Here is a 23,221-nt window from a genome sequence, read left to right as displayed (position 1 = left end):
GCGTTGTATCTTTTTATTTCTGTATGTCAGTGCTTTTAAAGAATGGACAATGTTAGTATTTTGCCTGCTTATTTAAATTTCCTCTCTAGTGTGATATGATTATCGTTTTGCCATTTCAGTGTCATATTAGAAATTTTTTTTTTTTACCAAATAACCAATTTGTTTAACTTTTTTATTTTATTATAAGTTAATATATTTGTTTATTTTCTCATAGTATTAGTTAGAAAAATCTATTTGATTAAGTGAAAAGCAGCTTTGGGACTGACTGAAATCCAACTTACCTAAGTATATAGGTCTTTACTAAGTAGGTGCCTTTTAACAGGAGCCCTATAATTTTTATAGAAACCTGAGTGAAGAATTCTCCTGGTGTTTTTGTTTGTTTGTTTTTTAAAGAGCACCAAAGCACTTAAAACACTGCTTGGCACATAGTACTGTATAGGTATTCACTGTTGTTTTCATTGTCAATGATGGCTAATGGAGACTTTCCGGACGTCTAAGTCAGTGTTATAGATTAATTGCAACCAATTAAGGAATTATGTATGCAAATTTGAGTATACATCCCAAAGTCAGGGGGAAAATGGAGTTGTATAGTTCTGGAAGTTTTAATAGGTTTTTAAAAAGCCTTCTATCTCCAAACCCTCAACTCTTTAAGCTCTATTTGTGTTTCTGGTCCTTAGTACCAACCTTTAAACACAGCTGTGTAATTCACTAGGCTATTGGCATGCTTCCTGTTATCCCAGATGGTGGATCTGTCACCGAGAGATGACTGTGATCTAATTACAGGAAAAATGATTAGGAAGTTTCCTTCCTTTTGTTAATTGTCTAAGTCGAGATTGTAATAATTTACTGGTTAAAGATAGTATAGCCGATTTTCTTATTCAATTAAGTAGGAAATAAAATTGTAAAAGTAGATTTTTTCCATGGGACTTTAAAAGAGGCTGATTCTTTTGAAATGGAAAAAAGACTTAGATTTCTCCCATGAATATATTCATGATAAAAAAAAAGAGTTATCACTGACATAAATTAACCATTTCCTTAAATTATGTGTGACTCAGTCCATTGTATGGAATACCACATTTAGACAGTTTTTAAAGATTGTTACACTTCTCCATATGATAGTGAATTTGAAAAGCATATTTATCCAGCCTGGGTGATAGGGTGAGACTCCATCTCAAAAAAGAGAAAGGAAAAGAAAAGCATACTTGGAGGCATTTTATCCCAAAGTCTGTCAAAATTTGAGATCTTAAAAAGATCTCTTCTCTGGGGAGAGAGATGAAGTTACTTAACACGTACTGATAGCAGAATCTGTGCAGTTATGGAATATAGGAATTCTAGGTATGTATATTCTAGTTCTGGAATTGAGTCATTCATAATAGCCAGTTTAGGAAAACATTGTAGGGATCTTGGTTCCAGTGGAAACCACAGAGTGCCACAACGATGATACTTGTCTGTACTTTTAAATGTGAAGCAGTCATTTAATTTCTTATTAGAGCTTAAAAACGTAACAGATGGACTTTTTAGGGGATAATACAGTATTGTTTCCCTCACATAGAAAGCTAGATTTGAAATGGGGCAGTCCCTTAAGCTGTGATACAACTCTAATCTTTCTTTGCCACATTGTTTATTTTATTTGTTGAACTAAAGCTATAGAGGACTTTAAATGGACACAACTAAATACATAGTTTACCTGCCTTCAAATTCAGAATTTCAAAGCCTTTGTATGCTGGGTACTTGAAGTAAAATCAGTAGTCCACATTTTAATCAGTGTAGACTAAGATTAATTTCTCAATTAGAATCAGTTTTGAAAAGACCAAAAACGGGCTCCCTTCATCCCCAAAGCAATTTCATTTAATAGTAGAGTATGTGGGAATGTTAGTGGATGAAGGAGAAATTCCGATGGAGGGTTCATTACAAGTTATATAAATAAAGACACTAGCTTTTTTTGTCCCAACGAAACACTTAAGCTGTGTGAGTATTCCAGTTATCCAATGCCTGTAAACACGAGTATGACCTTAGTTTTTTTCTAAGCCACCAAACGGCAGGTGGAAGTGATTTTAAGAGGATGTGTAAGAATAGTATAGCTGTGTCTTGCACAGTTATGTTACCTGCATTCAGATAATTGAATGAGGCTAACACTTTGTGGTTAGTCATTAAGTCCTTTCAGGTATTTTGTGGATATTTTTCGTTTTGCTTTTCCAGAGGAATACTTTTCTACTTTTCCCTTTGTTCTAAGCAGTTACGACAGCTCTTCATTGCTTTCTGTAGTTTCAAGTGGTTGGTGACCTGGTGGAGAAAGAAAGTAATTATGGAACACTGCCTTTTGTTGAGTTGGTTATAAAATACCTAGCTAGCCTCCTGAACAAGAGCATCTATTCCAGCTGGGAATGGATGAGCCAGGTTAATTTTCTTTTTTGTGATGGAGTCTCGCCCTGTCACCCAGGCTGGAGTGCAGTGGTGCAGTCTCAGCTCATTGCAACCTCCACCTCTCAGGTTCAAGAGATGCTCGTGCCTCCTGAGTAGCTGGGATTACAGGCGTGCACCACCATGACGAGCTAATTTTCATATTTTTAGTAGAGACAGAGTTTCACCATGTAGGCCAGGCTGGTCTTGAACTCCTGACCCCCAGTGATTCGGCTGCCTCAACTTCCCAAAGTGCTGGGATTATAGGCCTGAGCCACCACACCAAGGCTGAGCCCAGTTAATTTTTCATGATAAGGACTTTTAATGTTGCTCAACAAGTAATCTGACTTTTGTTTCTCTCTTGGCTATTTACATTTTTAGCTTAACATTTCAAATTAGTTTGTAATTTCTAATACAGCTCATAGTTGGAAATACATGTGTGTAGTCACATACATATATATGCATATGTGTATTTATCTGATAACTTATCCTCAACCTTCAGCAAGCTTTGTAGATTTTCTTTTGATTTTTTTAAATTATGGTACCTTGAGTATTCTCTCAGGAATTAGACAGCTTAAAACCAGTGTCATCTTTCTCTGCATAAGTCTCACATCTATTTACCAAACCTCTTAGCACTCAGGTTTTTTTTGTTTGTTTGTTTTTGTTTTTTTACTTAATATAGGCATATATTCTGAATTTACACGTCATAAGTTTTGTTTTTGTTTCTTCTGGGACATCTTTTTTTTTCTGTGCAACCACAGAACAGTTGTGGCTTAGGAACAATTTCTTTCTAGCAAGGATCATCTCCATGTAGCAGAGGGAGCTCACATGTAAAGTAATCCAACCATGAGCTTTGAAAGTGCAGTGGCTGCTGCATCTTGGGTGTTTCATTCACCTGGATGTGCTCAGTGACCAGAGAACTTATATCTAAACCCTTAAGTTCAGTTACTCTCTGTGTATTTAAACATGTGCAGGAAGAATTTAGCATTCTTTTTGGGCTGCCAATCCTTTGTCTAGCTCACCGTTTGGCCTGGCACATTTACCAACTCCCTCTGTAATGTCAGAATGGTTACATATGTTTCAGTAAAGTGACATCTTTCGGATAACTTGATCTTTTTGTATATGCCTACCTTTGATGGCCTGGGCAGTTTCATGAGTGTTCTTGAGTGAACATGACGACTTGAACCTCTTGATTTGCATGGTTTTGTGGCATTTTCTGGATCAAGAGAATATCAAACCATTTTCACCACAGTCTAGTTAGAGGAAGAGCAAGAATTAGATTGTAGAAGCCTGATATGTTTTGTCATCAGGACGTACTCAGTCTTCATTAGTATAATAATGACATCTGGGTAAGGCTGTGACTCATGCCTGTAATCCCAGGACTTTGGGAGGCTGAAGTGGCAGATCAGTTGAGCTTAAGAGTTTGAGACCAGCCTGGGCAACATGGTGAAACCCCATCTCTATAAAAAAATACAAAAATTAGCCAGTCACAGTGGTGTGCACCTGTAGTCCCCACTACTCAGGATGGTGGGCACCTGTAGTCCCCACTACTCAGGAAGCTAAGGTGGGAGGATCGCATGAGCCCAGGAGGTTGAGGCTTCAGTGAGCCATGTTTGTGCCATTACACTCTAGCCTAGGCAACAGGAGACCCTGCCTCAAAAAATAAAATACAGAATAATGATATCTGTATATTCTGCAGTAACCAGAGATTAATACTAAATATATACTCAGTATAGACAATGAGAGCGAGCAAGAGAACGCCTAGTTTTCAAAGCATTAATATTACTGAGAGCTGGCTAAAAAATACACTTGCCTTCAGTCATTTTTGAGCCATTGATTCATCTTCTGATTTTTTATAGCCTAACAGTGCTCTTTCAAATTATTACCAGGTACACTTAGTTGCTTTGTTACTGTGGTTCATTTTGTGGGTTTGCTTTAGCTACTTTCTTTGGACCAGCTGCTGAAAGTTAATTGAGGCTGCACAAGGCTTCCGAGAGTAGACAGATGTACCCATGGCTGAGAGTGATACAGCAGTGGTCAGGCATGTGTCCATTATTGGCCTTTGACCTTTTTAAGTCAATGTTTCAACCAAGAAGAAACTTTTATTCTATTGTGCTTTTTAAAGAAAGCTATTTTATGGACTTATTAGTGGATATGATGGTTTGTTAACCACTATTCTAAACTCCTTTTTATCATACTAATGAATGGAAAGTGAAGTACTTTTTTTCAGTGAGTCAGTATGCAGGTACAGGATTGGTTCATAGGAATAAAATTAATGTTCGGCTAATTGTACATTAAGAGTACGTATATGGACGTGTTAAGCAGAAGTTTTCTTGGGGTGATTTTTTTTTAACTCCAAATTTTTAAAAGTATCTGGTTGGCGAATTAAGCGCAGGAAAGGAAAACTGCTAGGGTATTCTTACCCAGACGTCATGATGCGCACCCTTGGGCCCCCTTTAATACTACAACTTGTTGTAGTAAATGAGAATGCACAGCACTCTCAATGCCTTCATGCCACCCTAATGATGACCCTTCTGCTTTCAAAAGACAGTACAATCTGTAATTTACTTCTGTAACAGGACTATCGAGACCCTAACACCTTTGCTTCTGGCTTTCCCAACTCCTCCTGCTCTGTTTTCATCTGTAATTAAGAATCTTTGATGTCCCAGAGGATGGACTCATGGACTTCCTTTCCCACAACATGAGCAGTAGAACAAACCCTGAGCCTGGGGAAAGTGAACATTGTGATGTCCATCAGTATTGAAACTTAGCTTCTTGTGCTGCCACACTCTAGTTTTTGTCTAGATCCATGAAAAAAGTAAAGTGTGCACCAACATTCCTCTCCCTTTCCCAAGAGACACATATTCACTATCTCACAGTTGTGGCATATACCATTAATTTATCCCAGGGCTCTACTGCTTACCCAGTATTTTTCACATTTCTCCAGGCAGCCACTGTAAGTCACAGTCTTAGCATCAGATCTGAAACCTGTTCTTCATCCCGGGTCATGCAGCAATTCACCACATAAAATCATATGACTTTGTTAATAGTTTTTACTATTAGTCTGCAGTGTCCTTTTAGTTTGCACTATACAGTTTAGTACTTAAGATGATTTGTGAATTGTTAACATGTTACTGCCTATTAACACCATACCAGTACCATTCTTTGTCTTCACTTGCCTTCAAATGCAAAATCATGTATTGCACAGTTTAATCATTCACGTGTTTATGTTCCTGAGTTAGTATTTTTAAACAGAGCAATATAGATAACATTATTTCTTGGCTCTAAATTTTATAGATATCATAGTGCCCTAATGATATTTTCCTTATTTTCACATAGGGAAAGGAATCCTTAATGGAGATATTAAATGGAATAACTGCATCTTTTGCCAGTTGTTGTAGGTTGACTTTAACTTTGTCAAAATTGTTTTAAATCATTGTTAAAACGTAACTAATACATTGCCTTTGAACCCAGTTAGTTTTTTTCAGATGTTAAAAGTTTATTTTTTTTTTAAATGTTAAAGTGGCAATTTATTTTTATTGATTTATAGGAAGAAATTTTATAAGGGAACAGAATTGAAAAGAAGTCAGAAAAAGAATAGATTAGGTCTCATACATTAGTATTATTTCCAAAAGAAAACACAGTAAAAAGATTGTTTTAGAAGAGTACAAGCATTATTTCCCACCTTAATATATCCAGATTCTTTCTGAAATGAAAAAGTGAAACTTTACATCAAGTTTTCATGTTTATGAACTAGTGGGCCCAGAGATGAATATCCAATGTGATCCAGATATATTACACTAAAATATCCTGTGAACATGGAAATCAATGCCTATGACCTTCCTGACTTTTTAATATTGAGCATTTTGAAAGATTGGATCCATATTGTTATGAAATGTAAAAACAGCCTGGCACAGTGGCTCACTCCTGTAATCCTAACACTTTAGGAGGCCAAGACTGGCAGATCACTTGAAGCCAGGAGTTCAAGACCTGGCTGGGCAATGTACTGAGACCCTGTCTCTTCCAAAAGCAATTTTTAAATTAGGCAGGAGAAGTAGTGTGAACCTATAGTACCAGCTGTTTGGGAGGCTGAGGTGGGAAGATTGCTTGAGCACAGGAGTTCAAGGCTGCAGTGAGCTGTGATGGCACCACTGGGCTCCAGCCTGGGAGACAGAGCGAGACCCTGTCTCAGAAAAAAAAACACAAAATAAAACATAAAAACAGTCTCATAAATATTTCCACTTTGGACCTTGACCCAGTCAGTGGGCTCAAACCTAGTATTTTTAATTAATTGAATTGTCTAGTATAATAAAATCTGATTTGTTTAATGTTGGCTCTGAAGTAATTTGAGTTAATTTGTAATGATAGAGTTGTTTTTCTGTCTGTAGCTTAAGATGTGAGCTGGGTATTGAAATCCTTAGATTTGCTAACTCTAATTGTATTATTTGTGTCTAGACTGCTCTTTGGCATGTTTCCAAATCATTTTTATTTCCTTTGGGAGAATAAAGACATAACAGCTTAAGAGATGACCGTGATTGCTGTGTGAACATGTTTGCCTCTAGTAAATGTGTTTGCCTACTTGGATATAGGCCTGCATTTGTTTCTGTAGTCAGATTTGGGGTAAAGCGCATGGGCTTTTTCTAAAATTCTCCCTATCTTAGACCATCAAATGAGGCCTCGAGTGTGCAGGTCAAGTTGCAGTTAGAGATAACATTTAAATGATGTCGCCCACATTGACTTTTGGAATATGGAATCTCAGCTTGATTTTTTTGTCCTTCCATTAGAACATGTAGCAGATCTGAAAGAGAATTAAACTTGGATCTTCTTTGTTTGGAAGAGAATTGGTAACATATCCAAAGCACTTTCCTTTTCATATTCAAGTCGACTTCAAATGGTTGTAGAGCCTACAGGGGTTTTATTTAGCAATAGTGAAACTGATCAGTAACCAACAGTTGACTCCTCACTAGTAGAAAATGTTATATTTTTGAACATTTGCAGATTTTGACGTTTATCACAGGTGAGAATCTATCTGTCGTATCTGAGATTGTTGTTTCAGCATATTTTAGAGTGATTTTCACGTTGAGACACATTAGCTGTCCAGGAAAATACTGCTAAATACAAATTCAGTTCTGTGAGCTGCACATAAAGGTGCTTCAGTCACTCTGTAGGAAAAAAAAGACTCTCTAGGGCATGGTTTTATAGTTTTATATCTTGGAAGGTTTTTGATTGTTTTTATTATTAATGATTCTGTTCTGTCACCCAGGGTGGCGTGCAGTGGTACAATCATAGCTTGCTTCAGCTTTGAACTCGTGGACTCAAGTGATCCACCCACCTCAGCCTCTAAGTAGCTGGGATTACAAGTGGGGGCTACTGCTCTGGCTGGGAGATATTTAAAGACCTAAGTTTCTTTGCAGATCACTTTCCTTGGTAATAATACTGACAAACACTAGGAGTATTATCTTGCATCTGGTCTCTTCACTTTTATGAGTGCTATGGAACTCATAAGTTGTATTGTGAGCAAGTGTATTTTCAGCCTTCTCAGGAAATTTAAGATTGTTAGAGCAGATTTTTAAGAAGTAAAGACTGTATTTAGAAGATAAAGTTGAAGGGAGATTAAATTACTTACAACATCTTTGGATCAGTTGTTTCTTATGGTGTGTAGTAATTAAGCTTTCAGGACCCAAGATACAAATATTAGTTTTTCTGTGTACTGAGCATAGATCACAATAATATGGACTCATCTCCAGCAGTATAATAGGAAAGTTAATGTGACAGTTTTTCAAAGGTGATGCCTAATTTTAAATACCAGATTACTATTGTGTCTTAAAAATCAAAGTGTTGATTGTAATGGGTAGAGTTTGGGATAAATAAAATACAGAAGCCTTCCCGTTGAAGACTTTACAAAATTATGATAAATTCTATACTCTGGTTAATAAAAAAGATACATTCAATTTCTAACCTTACAACTCTTGTTTGGGCAAACAGGTGGGTTCTCCAAGGGTCAGAGCACTTTTCAGGATGACCCATTTCTTTTTTCTTTTTCTTTTTTCCTTTTTTTTTTTTTTTTAGACGCAGTCTCACTCTGTCACCAGGCTGGAGTTCAGTGGCACAATCTTGGCTCACTGTAATGTCTGACTTCCTGGTTCAAGCAGTTCTCCTGCCTCAGCCTCCTGAGTAGCTGGGATTACAGGCATGCACCACCAAGCCCAGCTAATTTTTGTACTTTTAGTAGAGATGGGGTTTCACCATGTTGCCCAGGATGATGACCCCATTTCTTAAGATGTTGGAAAGAATAGTTTGTTAAGGTCCTTTAGTTCCTTCTTCAAACCTCAGATTCCTTTTGTATACTGTTTCTGGAGAGCTCATAAAGAGATATGCACTTGCCTTTTAAGTCTAGGAGGAGGAAAAGTGTTTCTGATACCCAGTTTTGCCTTCCCTTAGGTGAATTTCACCAAGTTATTCCAAAACTTTTCTCGCCACAACACATGCCAGCTTTACCACCTTACTCCCCTCCCAGCAGAGGACTTGCCTCTTTTCCTTATGTAACTGGTAGCTGGGACTATTGTTTCAGTAGCCCCTCTAAGCTCATTTGAATAATCTGGTCTCTGCCTCAAGACCAGTGGTTCTCAGCCAGAGTTGATTTTGCTTTCTTCTCCACCAGGGGACAGTTAGCAGTGTTTGGAGACATTTTTTGGTTATCATAACTTATTGTGGGGTACTGCTGGCATCCAGTGAATATTAGAGATTAGAGTGCTGCTATATACTCTGTAGGGTGGCACCACACCATCAAAGATCTGTCCTCAAATGTCTGGAGTGCCCAGGCTGGGAACCTTGCTCTGATTTTAGGCAGACATATCACGCTGTAGGGTCCCAAGCAGATTTCTCATTATCCTGTTTCACTCAGAACACTGCTTTATCAAATATCTTCTCTTTACTGTATTTTTTTAACCACTCCCTCTTCACTGACACCGAGTGTTCCTATTAATGTGCTCAAATCCCTCACTTATAAAAAAAAGACTAAAACCTCTCTCTTTTCTGGTTACTGGTCTCTTTATTCTTTTGCAGAATGATCTTTGGGAAGAGTGTTTTCATTTATCTCAGTTTCTTCATCTTTTATTTCTTAGTGCACTGTCGTTGGCTTTCGACCTCACCAGTCCATTGAAATTTTTCTTTCCAAAGTCACCAGTGATCTGTTGACCAAATCTAGCAGCCATTTTCATTGCTTTATCTTACTTGATAGCACCACAGCATTTAGTGTTAGTGACTACTTTCTTGAAACTACTCCCTTGGCTTTGCAGACCACTCTCCTGTGTCCTTTTTCCTCTTTGAATTCCACAACTTCCCACATGGTTCTATCTGTTCACACATGTTCATGCTCACCTGAGCTCACTTAGGACCAACATACATTGATACTCAGGTCTGCCTCACTTTCTACCTAGATGCCCTGTAAACATCTCAAGCTTAATCTCTGTATTTTCTCTTCCAAATTCCCACCAAATTTTTTTCCCCTTTTCCCAATGTTTGGCATTCTCATTCTGTCCATCTCCCAACACCCCTAAGTAACAAAGTGCTTAGGATTTTTACTCACTAAACATAAATGAAATTTGCATTTCCATGGCCTTTGCCTTGATTCAGTCCCTTTTTTTTGAGACAGAGTTTCGCTCTTGTTGCCCAGGCTGAAGTGCCATGGTGCAATCTTGGCTTACTGCAACCTACACCTTCCAGTTGCAAGCAGCTCTCCTGCCTCAGCCTGGTGAGTAGCTGGGATTACAGGCACCCGCCACAACGCCCGGCTGATTTTTGTATTTTTTTTTTTTTTTTGAGACGGAGTTTCGCTCTTGTTACCCAGGCTGGAGTGCAATGGCACGATCTGGGCTCACCGCAACCCCCGCCTCCTGGGTTCAGGCAATTCTCCTGCCTCAGCCTCCTGAGTAGCTGGGATTACAGGCACGCGCCACCATGCCCAGCTAATTTTTTTTTTTTTTGTAGTTTTAGTAGAGATGGGTTTTCACCATGTTGACCAGGATGGTCTTGATCTCTTGACCTCGTGATCCACCCGCCTCGGCCTCCCAAAGTGCTGGGATTACAGGCGTGAGCCACCGCGCCTGGCCTGATTTTTGTATTTTTAGAAGAGACAGGGTTTCACTATGTTGGCCAGGCTGTCTCGAACTCCTGACCTCAAGTGATCTGCCTGCCTCAACCTCCCAAAGTGCTGGGATTACAGGCGGGAGCCACCGTGCCTGGCCTTGATTCAGTCCTTTGTGGACAGTTCCAGTGCCTTCAAAACTATGTTCCAGGCTCAGCACTGACAAACACATTTTCTGCAATGCTTACCAGAGTGTTTATTCCAGAATTTTCTTAGGTAAAAAGAGAGTGTAGCATCTGGAGCTACATTGCCTGAGTTTGAAGTGTGGGCAAGTCATTTTTCTTTTTGGTGCTTCAAAATTCTCAGTGGGAATGAACATTTTAGTACCAATTTTATAAGGCTGATGTAGGGGTAAGTGATTGAGTACAGGTAAAGCCCTTGGAACAATTCTTGACACATAATGTTAGCTGCTATTATTTTATATGATCATTAATGTTGTAATACACATCTGAACACACCTACCAGAAGTTCTTCATTTCTCTGATAACCTACCAAATAAAATTTTAACTACTTATCCTGACTTGCTAGACTCATCATGATCTAACTCTGTTTACTTTTCCAGTCTCTTCTCTGATCTCTGCTGTGACTACCACATGCTTTAGCAAGTTAATATTCTTAGCAGTTCCTCCAGAGCGCTTTTGCTGCTTGACTGTTTCTTCCCCCTGAAATGCTGTCCTCATCTCCACCGTGTAGACTCCCACTTGTTGACCTGTTTGTTTTTTATTTTTTAAACAAATGAGCTCTTTGAGGACAGAGATCTTATTAATGCTTCTAATGCCTGACTCATAGTACACATTTAGTAAAAATGTGTTGAAAGCATAAATGAACATTTAAAAACCTAGAAGAGGCTGGGCACAGAGGCTCATGCCTATAATCCCAACACTTTGGGAGGCTGAGGTAGGAGGATTGCTTAAGCCCAGGAAATCGAGACCAGCCTGAGCAACAAAGTAAGACTCCATCTCTATTTAAAAAAAAAAAAAAAAACTAAAAATGCTAGGCAGGTGTGGTGTGCACCTGTGGTTCCAGCTACTTGGGAGGCTGAGATAGGAAGATCACTTGAGCCCAGAAGGTCAAGGCTGCAGTGAGCTATGTGCACGCCACTGCACTCCAGCCTGGGCGACAAAGCGAGATCCAATCTTTTTCCTTTTTCTTTTTGGAGACAGAGTCTCGCTCTGTTGCCCAGGCTGGAGTGCAATAGCATGATCTCACCTCACTGCAACCTCTGCCTCAGTACCAAGTAACTGGACCACAGGCACTTGCCACCACACCTGGCTAGTTTTTGTTTTTGTTTTTGTTTTTTTTCTTTCTCTTTCAAGATAGGGTTTCTCCATGTTGGCCAGGCTGGTCTTGAACTCCTGACCTCAAGTGATCCACCCGCCTTGGCCTCCCAAAGTGCTGGGATTACAGGCATGAGCCATTGCACCCAGCCAAGACTCTGTCTTAAAAACAAAACTGAACAAAATCTAGAAGAATCAAACCACCAAGATCTGGAAATAATAGTTACTTACTACACAAAGCCTTGCACCAGCAACCTCGACATCGCTTGGAAGCTTGTTAGAAGCTCAGAATCTTAGGCTCAATCCCAGAGTCACTGAATCAGGATCTGCATTTTTAAAAGAACCTCAAGTGATTCACAGTGTGATAAAATTTGAGAAACAGTGCTCTAGTTCATTTCTTTTTTCCCCAACAAACATGGGGTTTCATATTCGGAGTCTTATTTTTGATGTTAATATAAATTAAAAGAATTTTCTAAATAAGATTAGTGACAAGAAAAGTAAAACAAATTTTAAAATAGCAGTTAAACTGAATAATGATTTTTTTTTCCTCCTAAGACAACAGTTAACAGAAGCCATATGTATAGTTTTTTGGCTCTAAGGAAGGGGCGATCATATTTTAACCAGAGCTGCTTCTTGGTGTATTTAAGAGTTTTATTTGATACTACCTCTGATAATATTAGAGCCTTGAGAGTGTGTCTCATATGAATATTTTGGTTTTGCCTATAGATTGAATTTCATGAAATATTGAGATGGAAAGCTATGGATTGGGATTGAGGAAATACCTTCTTAGACTTCTTTCGTTCTTTCTGAGTTTTTTGACAGCCTTCCCTAAGTTTATCCTAGGCCTCACTTTACCTTAGTTGATACTGGCAATGTGCCCATAAGAAGAGAATAGAATTTAGTAAAATGGGAAAGGTTTTTAAAAAGTGTCATTGATAAATAAGATGAAAAGATTGGAAACCATCAAAACTTTATTATTTAAAAGTTAATGTAAGCACTATGTTCAGCTCAAACACCTTAAGAGGTATGTCTTCTGTGCTTAAACATCAACATACAGAGTTGCATGTTGTTATATGGCACAACTTTTGTGTAGTAAATGTTTCAGTCACAGTATTAAAGTTTCTATTAAAATACTTTTTAAAATATGGGAAATGTGGTATTTTAAATTAATGGGACTGAGAAAAATAGCTTAAAGTTAAATGTTTTTTAACAGGTTAATATAGAGTTCCGAGTTTCTTTCTAGATTATTTGAAATAGTTTACAAAATGTCATTTCAAACAGACTTTGAACTCTTTTCAAACACTCAAGTATAGATTCCTGAGGGGCGAGAGAGAAAGAGAGTATGTTACCACGTTTATCATTGAAATATAGAAACTGATTCCTACTCCATTCAGCAGATACTTACTGAGGAATATATATATTTCAAGTGTCTTGATAGATAAAAGTTGGTGACAGTAGGTCATTGAGAAAAGCATTATGGTATTGACAGAATGCAGTCCCTGCCTTCAAGAAGTTTACCTTTTAGTGAGAGACAGCCAGTGAACTATATTTCAGCATAATTTATGAATTTCTGTAACAGATGGGTACGTAAGATACAACTAGAACATAGAGAAAGGACACTAGTTGCTAGATTTTCATTAGAAGATGCATTTTTATTTCAGCAAATCAACTTCCTAAGTCTCAATATCCTCATCTATAAAAACGAAAATAAAAGGTACCTGGAAGACTTATTTTGAGGGTCAAATGAAAATACATGTGCAGTGCTTAGTACAATACACAAAACAGACTGATTGCATAATAAATGTTGGCTGCTCATACTTAGTGGTGATTACTTAGAGAATCTTTCCTTCTGTCTTTGTGATTTCTGCTTCCCTTCCTGTTTTTCTTTTTCTTTCTTTCTTTTTTTTTTTTTTTTTTTTTTTTTGAATATTCGTAGCTCTCGTCCATGGATTTCAAGGAAACATTTCTAATATCATGGAGGTCAAATTTAGGTTTCTTTAGATGTTTCTTTTCTCCTGTTGTCCCCTCCCTGTCCACCCAACGTGAATAACCCTAGTCTCCTCTTTAACTTTGGAAAGTTTCCAGAACAGTAATGACAGGGTCCTTTTATAGTATGATGTCATGTGTTACTCAAGACTTGTAGTGTCCAATATGGTGGCCTTTAGTCACATACTGCTATTTAAATTTATTAAAAATTAAAAATTCGGTTCCTTAGTCACACCAGCCACATTTAAATAGCTTAACAGCCATATTTAGCTAGTGGCTACAAAATTGAGCTGCACAAATACAGAGCATTTTCAGGAAGTCCTGTTTAATTAAGCATTACTCTAGAAGAGCAATTGCTGATAACATAGGCTGTTTACCTTACAATTACATGATTCAGAATTATCTGTCCCAAACTATATTTAAAAAGAATTTTTTTTAAATTCTCACTTATGGTTATTTTCCATTAAGGAGTTATCATACTTGGCAATGCTGATTTTTATTTTTATAAACTCTATATTCATATTTCCATTTGTATTTTTAAGACTTTTATTAAAATGCCTTGCGGTGTTTTTTTCAATTATAAGTCAGTGAAGTTTTCCGACTCTTTTAAGCCACATCTTTAAAATACTATTTCTGATTAAAGATAACGTAACACAACATTGCGATAAATATGTATTCTGCTTTACAATAAATATATAGACTGCTTTAATCCTTTTTTCTTCAGTCTTTTATGTATTATATTTGCCTTTTCTAAGCAACTCAGCTTGGTTTTTTCCAAATACAGACAGTATTCAGTTAGGGTATTTCATACACCAGCTGCCATTTCCATCTGTGTTATTACCTGTGACAGACACATACACATGCTGACAGACAGTTGAGTCAGTCAGTCCATCCTTAAGATTACCAAAAGACCAGAAAGGTTATCTACTGACTGTGCTGTGCAGATTTTACATTGAGTTTGAAGTGTTCAGTTATATATAACATTCTGGATCCGTTTGTCAAGAACTCATCCATAATTCTTCCTGGAAGTATCCTCATGTGTAGCTGTCAGGATCTTTCCAGAGAGACTTTTAAAAAAATTCTGTAACCCTAAAAATGATGTTTCCTACTTTCTGATTTGTTGCAATATAAACAGATAATATTTACAGATAATATAAGTAAATCCTGAGTTCATTTTCATACTGTGAACTATACTATTGCCATGTTGACCTGTTCAGTTTACTGTATACTTTATGAAGCCATATTCTCAACAATATATAGAGATACCAATTATTGCTAGTAATTAGTCTTGTATTCTGAAAGATTGGGCACCACTTCAGAGTTGAAGAGAAAGTGAATAACATTTAATGTTTTTAACTATATCTTGGAGTTAGAAAACATCATAGAGATCACTGGCTCTATTTTTTTTAATGAAACAAAAAATTTAAAAGAGATTGTGACTTATAGTCATTGGCCTAGATAGCAGTTTTCTTTCTTTCCTTTTTTTTTTTTTTTTTGAGACAGAGTCTTACTCTGTCACCCAGGCTGGAGTGCAATGGCATGATCTCAGCTCACTGCAGCCTCCGCCTCCCAGGTTCAGGCGATTCTCTTGCCTCAGCCTCCTGAGTAGCCGGGATTACAGGCACATGCCACTGCGCCGAGCTAATTTTTGTATTTTTAGTAGAGACAGGGTTTCAACATCTTGGCCAGGCTGGTCTTGAACTCCTGACCTCGTGATCCACCCACCTTGGCCTCCCAAAGTTCTGGGATTACAGGCGTGAGCCACCGAGACCGGCCAGCAGTTTTCTTTTTTAATATATACTTTATTCCCAAGATTGCATGTAATTAAATATTTGCAGTTTACACATCTCTATAGAAATGCAATGAACAAATTTGAATTCAGAGAGACTCAAAGAGGGCAAGTTACTTCATGTTTCATTGTCTCTGTTTTTTTTAAATGTAAAATGGGCCAATTTTTTTTTATTGAGCATTAAGTGTTTGTTTTGAAGACCTAAAGAGTAATACATAGTACTAACACATGGTACAGCATGGTTGAATCTTGAAGATACTGTGCTAAGTGAAAGAAGCCAGACACAGGCCGAGCGTGGTGGCTCCCACCTGTAATCCCAACACTTTGGGAGGCCTAGAGGGGTGGAGTACTTGAGGTCAGGTCAAGACCAGCCTGACCAACTTGGTGAAACCCCATCTCTCCTAAAAATACAGCAAAATTAGCTGGGTGTGGTGGAGTGCGCCTGTAGTTCCAGCTACTCAGGAGGCTGAGGCAGAAGAATCCCTTGAACCTGGGAGGTGGAGGTTGCAGTGAGCTGAGATCGTGCCACTGCACTTCAGCCTGGACAAGAGCGAAACTTCATCTCAAAAAAAAAAAAGAAAAAAAGCCAACACAAAAGAGCACATATTATGATTTATTTATATGAAATGTCCAGAAGAGCCAAATCAGTAGAGACAGAAAATAGATAAGTGGTTGCCAGGGGCTTAGGGGTTGGGGGTGGCGGGGAAGGAATGGAGAGTGACTGCTGATAGGTACAGTTTCCTTTCAGCATAATGAAAACGTTCTGAAATTAGTGGTGATGGTTACACATCTTGGTGAATATACTTAGAACTACTGAGTTGTATACTGCAAAGTGTGAAATATATCATATGTAAATTTATACCTCACTAAGAAAACAAACCAGTAATGCATGTAAAGTACTTATCAGGTACCTGTTACATAATAAACCTTTTTTTTTCTTTTGAGATGGAGTCTCGCTCTGTTTCCCAGGCTAGAATGCAGTGGCACCATCTTGGCTCACTGCAAACTCCACCTCCTGGGTTCTGATGATCCTCCCACCTCAGTCTCCCAAGTAGCTAGTACTACAGGCATGTACCACCACACCCGGCTAATTTTTGTTATTTTTAGTAGAGGGTTTCACCATGTTGGCCAGGCTGTCTCAATAAGCTGTCTTTTTTTTTTTTTTTTTTTTTTTTTTTTTGAGACGGAGTTTCCCTCTTGTTACCCAGGCTGGAGTGTAATGGCACGATCTCGGCTCACCGCAACCTCCGCCTCCTGGGTTCAGGCAATTCTCCTGCCTCAGCCTCCTGAGTAGCTGGGATTACAGGCACGTGCCACCATGCCCAGCTGATTTTTTGTATTTTTAGTAGAGATGGGGTTTCACCATGTTGACCAGGATGGTCTCGATCTCTTGACCTCGTGATCCACCCGCCTCGGCCTCCCAAAGTGCTGGGATTACAGGCTTGAGCCACCGCGCCCGGCCAATAAGCTGTCTTTATAAAGATTTTTGGCTACTGTTATTAGGAACCAGTTGTGAATTTTAAGAAAATAATGCTGAAAAACTAGGATGTATAGGCTGGGTGGGGTGGCTCATGCCTGTAATCCCAGCACTTTGGGAGGCCTAGGTGGGTGGATCATCTGAGGTCAGGAGTTCAAGACCAGCCTGGCCAACATGGTGAAACCCCATCTCTGCTGAAAATAGAAAAATTAGCTGGGCATAATGGTGGGCACCTGTAATCCCAGCTATGTGGGAGGCTGCGGTGGGAGGATCACTTGAACCTGGGAGGAGGAGGTTGAAATGAGCCGAGATTGTGCTATTGCACTCCAGCCTGGGAGACAAGAGTGAGACTTTGTCTAAATAAATAAAAAAAAAAAAAAAAAAAAAAGGGAAGAAAAACTGGAAGTATAATATTTAGCATTTATTTAATTTTATTTTTTGAGACAGAGCCTCACTCTGTCACCAGACTGGAGTGCAGTGGCACGATCTCAGCTCACTGCAACCTCTACCTCCCAGGCTCAAGCGATTCTCTTGCCTCAGTCTCCCAAGTAGCTGAGATTACAGGTGCGCACCACCCTGCCCAGCTATTCTTTGTATTTTTAGCAGAGACAGGATTTCACCATGTTGGCCAGGATAGTCTTGATCTCTTGACCTCATGATCCACCCACCTTGGCTTCCCAAAGTGCTGGGATTACAGGCGTGAGCCACCACGTCCGGCCCAGTATTGTAGTTTGTTTTACTACCCGAAATACAAATGATTTAACCACTAATGGTGTATTTTAATTACTTTCCAGCAGTAGAATATAAAAAAGATATTTACTAACGCTAGTTTCCAAATTCAGGTATTAATCATAGTGAGTTTTTTCAGGAAATAATCCATGTTTTAGTCAGTATTACAGTACTATTTCAACATTTGTCTTAATATAAAAATATATGCCATTAAAATGGTAATTTTGTGTTGTGTAAATTTTACCATGATTTTTAAAAATAATAAATACTATATTTTATAAGAGTTTTTAATCCTTGAGAAGCCTTCTTGCCATGTGTATAGTCCTGTCCTTTTTATTATTTCAGAAAAAGGTAATCATAGGGATAGAAATCTTTAATGATGGCAGTTTATGTGTATCTTTCGTATGGGCATTTAAAATGAGTATTATTACAGCTGACATCTAGTACACCTATCTACTTAAGTAATAAATGGGGCACACAGGAAGTAAATTCCTAAATTAATCTCATGTTGTTAGTGTGATAAAAATAGAATCAGTGCTGTTGGTCTGGGGCAAAGTGATGTTTTAGCTTCTCTCCTCAGCTTTCATAGTGCTGCCAGTAACTTAAAGAGTAGAAAACGCTCTGGTTAACTCTCAGAATCTGTAATGAAGCGCCACTGTAGATCTTCCTGTGGTGCTGGTAACAGGAAAAAAAAAATAGTTTTTGTTTTAAGGGCTTACATAAGATATTTGAGGCGAAGAATTCACTGAGGATAGCCCCAGTGACTACAAATAGTTCTTGATGTATGATGTTTGCTCAGATGTGTGTTTGATAAATTTATTTACAGGTATTCATTGGGATGCAATTTGATGATAATTAAATACATAAATCGTGATCGCTGTTTATCAAGCCAATTTTATACGCTAGCATTTTGTTTGAGTGAGAGATTGGGTGGGGATGGAGCTAGCAGGAAATTCTGTAAGCGTTATTGCCTTCGAGGAACTTGGAAAGATGGCTGCGATGGGGAGGATACTAAAGAATGGTGTAATAAAACACAAGGTTGAATGTAGCCAAGTGCTTCAGTACTTGGTGAAGGTGCGAAATGCACCATGTGAAGAGAAAAGAATGCAGTGGTGACTAGATTTATGGTAGAAATGAGACTTGGGGTAGGCCTCGAAGGACTATCTTAAAGGCTAAGAAAGGGTAAAAGGTATTTCCCTGTAGGGTTGCTGATCAGTTATGAGACCAACTCAGCAAAGGTGTAAAGCCTGCTGGTCAACCCCTCGAAAGTTAATGAAATGTGAGCCCCATCTGGCCGGAGCTGGGAAGTACACTTTGGGAGAAGGTGACAGACATGGTTAGATTGGTTAAGTGAGATGGTCTTATACAGAATCTTCAGCAGCAGAACTGGAGTAGTTCATAGTTCACAGACTCCTGGAGGAGGAGTGAGGGAACTTAGTATAGGTTCCCAAACTGAAAGATGAATTGGTGTTTAAGGAGAAATTAATTTGATGGTTTTGTGTAGGGTGTGAAAATGGGGCTGGACAGACTAATAAATGGGTTTGCTCCATAGTGCCCCTGTGTGAGGTATACGGTTTTTTTTTTTTTTTTTTTTTTTTTAAAGCAGTGCAGTGGCACAATCTCGGCTCACTGCAGTCTCTGCCTCCTGGGCTCAAGCGGTTCTCGCGGTCTCAGCCTCCTGAGTAGCTGGGACTGCAGGCACATGCCACCACGCCTGGCTAATTTTTTGTATTTTCAGTAGGGACGGGGTTTCACCATCTTGGCCAGGCCGATCTTGAACTCCTGACCTCAAGTGATCCACCTGCCTCAGCCTCCCAAAGTGCTGAAATTACAAGTGTGAGCCTCTGCACCTGGCTGGGTGTACACCTTTATATGACAGATAAGGCTGGGCCTAGGCAGAATTATAAGTAGATTATTGCCTTGTGCCTTTTTTCCCCCCACTATTTACCCCGTGTCTCTCTTCATTGTCTCCATAGACCCTAATATTATAATAGATTGTCTAGCTATCATGATAGATTTTAGACAATCAGCTGTTATTCAGTCAGTTTGTGATTTGGGGGATAAATTCCTTAAACACACACACACACACACACAAATTCTCACTTTAATAAGTGACTTTTGTAAACCAAGAGCTTTCCTTGTCAAATTTTCATTATAGGTTAATGGTGAAATGGCAGGTAATTCACACTTTTGGACAGAGCACACCGCCCCCGTGGAATCACCCTACAGAAGAGGCCACCTATAAAGGATGTCTGACACCTTTAAGATCAGTGTTTCTCAATGTGTGGACCATGGATACCTGTATTAGAATACCCAAAGGATTTGTTTAAAATTCAGGCTGAGCCCCTCCCAAGACCAATAGAGCTAAAAGCTTTGGGAGTAGGTGGAGGAAACCTGCATCTTTACCCAGCAATCCAGGTAATTTATATGCATACTACATTTTGAGACCCACTGATAAAAGAATTCAAATTTTCTGTAGACTTACTCTAGCAATGAGCCTTCTCAGGTTTCATTTCTTACATATTAGGTTATTTCTACATGGGACATTTCCCAGTAGACCATATTATTTGTGGCATCTTATTAGGTGGAAGCCAAAATAGCATTAAATAATCTACTGGTGTTTGGGGGCTAATTTTCCACTATTTCTTACAGTGCAAGCAGTTCTTGTTAGCTAGTAAAACAAACGGTTTCCCCTTTGAAGGGCTGAATACTATTCACATAGCAGCCCCGCCTGTGGTATTTGTGTTTAATCTGTCAAATCTCATTAAATTAAATTCTTCCTCAATAAGAATGCTAGTGATACCCATTTCTAGAATTGAATGATTTCTACTCTGCCTGTTGGACTGCTAATTTGAAATCCCCTATAATAATTAGACCCCTCCTTAGAGTATATTATAATGACTATTGAATCTGTGTTTAAAAATTCTAGTAACTGAAGTATCCAGTCTTAAAAAAACAAAAAAAAAAACCAGGAATTCCAAAACAGTCTCTGAAATTAAAGTAGAAGTTAGCCTATTTTAGATGTGTGCAGGGATGGGGAGGGGGGTGTGGGGGAAAGAAGGTGAGTTACTAAGTATCATTTATTCAGTGTCATTTATTTCTTGCTGTGTAAAAATTCAAACACAAGACCTTATAGCTGCCCTTTTATCACACTTGGCTTCCTTTTAGCTTTATTGACCTTTGGTTAGTACACATGTTCATAAATTTAGACTACAGTCATTTTATTTGACTGACAAACACTTATAAATGAGTTTATTCATACTCATTTTAGGTGGAGTTAGAAATGGAACCTAGACTGTAACATATAATATGGCATGCTGCTTTTCATGCTGGTTTCGTGGTAACATTAAAACTAAAATGTTTCTTTCTAATGTGTCCACCCTGCCTGCCATCCTTAAACTAGAGCCCTTGTCTGCAGTCTGAAAAGAGCAGCAGCAGGAAGGAAGCAATGGATTTATACACATTTGAATTAGTCTGTAAAGTCAAAGAGCTCCATTTGTTCAAGAAGAGACAGCAGCAGCAGTAATGCTGTATGCATCAGGTGGATGAGATGCATCTGTGCAAGCTATCATCTTTCTAAGAAAAGCATTTTAACAAGGCAGATTTGTTCCTACTTTTTTTCCTATATATCTCTTGTGTTGATTTTTAATTTGGATTGTTTTCCACTGGCCTAAAAAATGTAAGTCTTTCTCAAAGAAGACGGTATTTTATTGCTAATAATATTTCAAGATTCCATCATAATGTACATTGATTACACATCAAACAATATAGTGTAGTTAGCTAGATGTAGACTGTGTAGCTTTGTAGTTTGCAACTCACTTGTATATTTAAATGAGAAACAAGTGACTGACTGGATCCCATCAAGGTGGGTGTTAGGCACAGCCTCAGCCATAAAAGACCTAATTAACATGTTTTCAAGGAGAAAGTGGGATTTTGAAATTCCTTTTAGCTGCCAAAAAAAACAAAATGTTCCTGACACAGCTTTACTACCAAGTGAGAAAATTAAAAAATTCATCAGCAGTAGCAAAAATCAGTTTTCAGTTTTTCTGGTTACCAGTTTTCTAGAAATTATTTGATTTTCAAATCTGCTGTTAGATTGCATTGTGCTTTTATTGAAATAGAGCATCTGGAGACTCTGCTATAAAACTCAGAAATGACGTCGCCATTAAATTTAGTCATAGGAGCATGAGATATTTTAGCTTCATTCAAAATATAAAACATTTTGACACCTTTAAAGGATAAACGCTCATACCTTCAGGACTGTCAACTGATTTTATTAGTTAAGTGGTACTAGGTGCAACTTCTTTGGAGTATGCTCTGTTAATATAAAGTTCCTTGTAGTTTTAATTTTAAAGGACTTATTTGGAATGTTATTAACATTCCTCTCATTTTGTAATCCCCAACAGAATTTTGCCATTGCCAGGTAATTTAACTAGTGCAGGAATTTGACTCTGATATATACTCTTGAGGGGCAAATTCTTTGCTGATCATTTGATGGTTAGCTTTGCCAGAAGATTAGGAATATTACTATTTTAGTTTTGCAAGATGATGAGTGTTTGAAAGTGGACAGGAGAATTGGCTGAGTGAAGGTTATAGCCACAAAAACAGCAGAATTGTAAAACTGTTCTCATTGCTGATAAAATTGAGTCTTTAAATGCATAGTTGCACACATGCATGAACGTGTGCACACACACACAAACGCACTTTGGGAATGTAATCTGTAAAATATGTTGCCAGTCTCAGATGATACTGTAAAATAAGTGGAGTTTTCATTTTTCTGGCTTTCTTTTCTGCTTCTTTTTATTGATTTTTAAATTAGCCTGCCCTAGTATCTTCCAGGAAATTTTTAAAAAGTTATCCTTCTCTCTTTCTTGAAGTCCCTTATAGTTTGTCACTCTGTCACATACACATTTTCACCAGAGCAAAATTTACCCTTAACTGAAATGAATGACTGCTGAATGATCAAGAATTTCAAGTCCACGTGGAATTCTTGCTCTTCAGTCCCACACTCTCCCTCCTGTGTTCCCGTCAGGCTGGTGAGCATTATGTAGTTTGTAGCCACAGCGCCACCTGGTTTTGGTTTTCCTCCTCTTATTACCTTATTCCAGTTAATCATTACCGAGACTAGTTGCTAAGTTGAAAATTCATATTGTGGAATTTCATGTGGGATAACGTAGTTGCTTTTGTTGTTTTTCGAACAATGCTTTTAAAAAATAAAGGGAAAAACGATCTCTCAATTATAGCATTTTGAAGCCTTAACATTTGCTGAACATTTAAAAGCAATGTTACATGTTTGAATTGTGGTTCTTGAAACTTTTTTACTACCTCCTTTGTCCTCATGGAGAATGTTATCCTACGCACAGAATCTGTCATTCGAGTATCTTGAGGATTTGTACAAATTGTTTATCCTGTGACAT

At 38.2% G+C, this 23,221-nt stretch overlaps 1 protein-coding gene across 6 annotated transcripts in view; it reads left to right on the top strand.

The window, feature by feature from the left end:
* Positions 1-23,221, top strand: part of SCAF8 (SR-related CTD associated factor 8) — a 250,670-nt gene that overhangs the window by 110,418 nt on the left and 117,031 nt on the right. For 3 of the 6 annotated variants that reach the window (XR_004262852.1, XR_004262850.1, XR_004262853.1), the window contains exon 22: positions 19,963-20,222. The exons of 2 other annotated variants lie outside the window; for them this stretch is intronic. The gene's annotated coding sequence lies outside the window, so the exon portion shown is untranslated. Of the gene's footprint in view, positions 1-19,962; positions 21,767-23,221 lie in introns of those variants that run through there. One more of the 6 variants, XM_032258745.1, reaches the window with a different exon arrangement.

Source organism: Sapajus apella, unplaced genomic scaffold (genome assembly GCF_009761245.1).
Source record: "Sapajus apella isolate SASKATOON/1434 unplaced genomic scaffold, GSC_monkey_1.0 scaffold105, whole genome shotgun sequence".
NCBI classification, from domain to species: Eukaryota; Metazoa; Chordata; class Mammalia; order Primates; family Cebidae; genus Sapajus; species Sapajus apella.
Note: the sequence above shows the minus strand (reverse complement) of the source record. Positions and strands in the feature narration are given on the sequence as shown.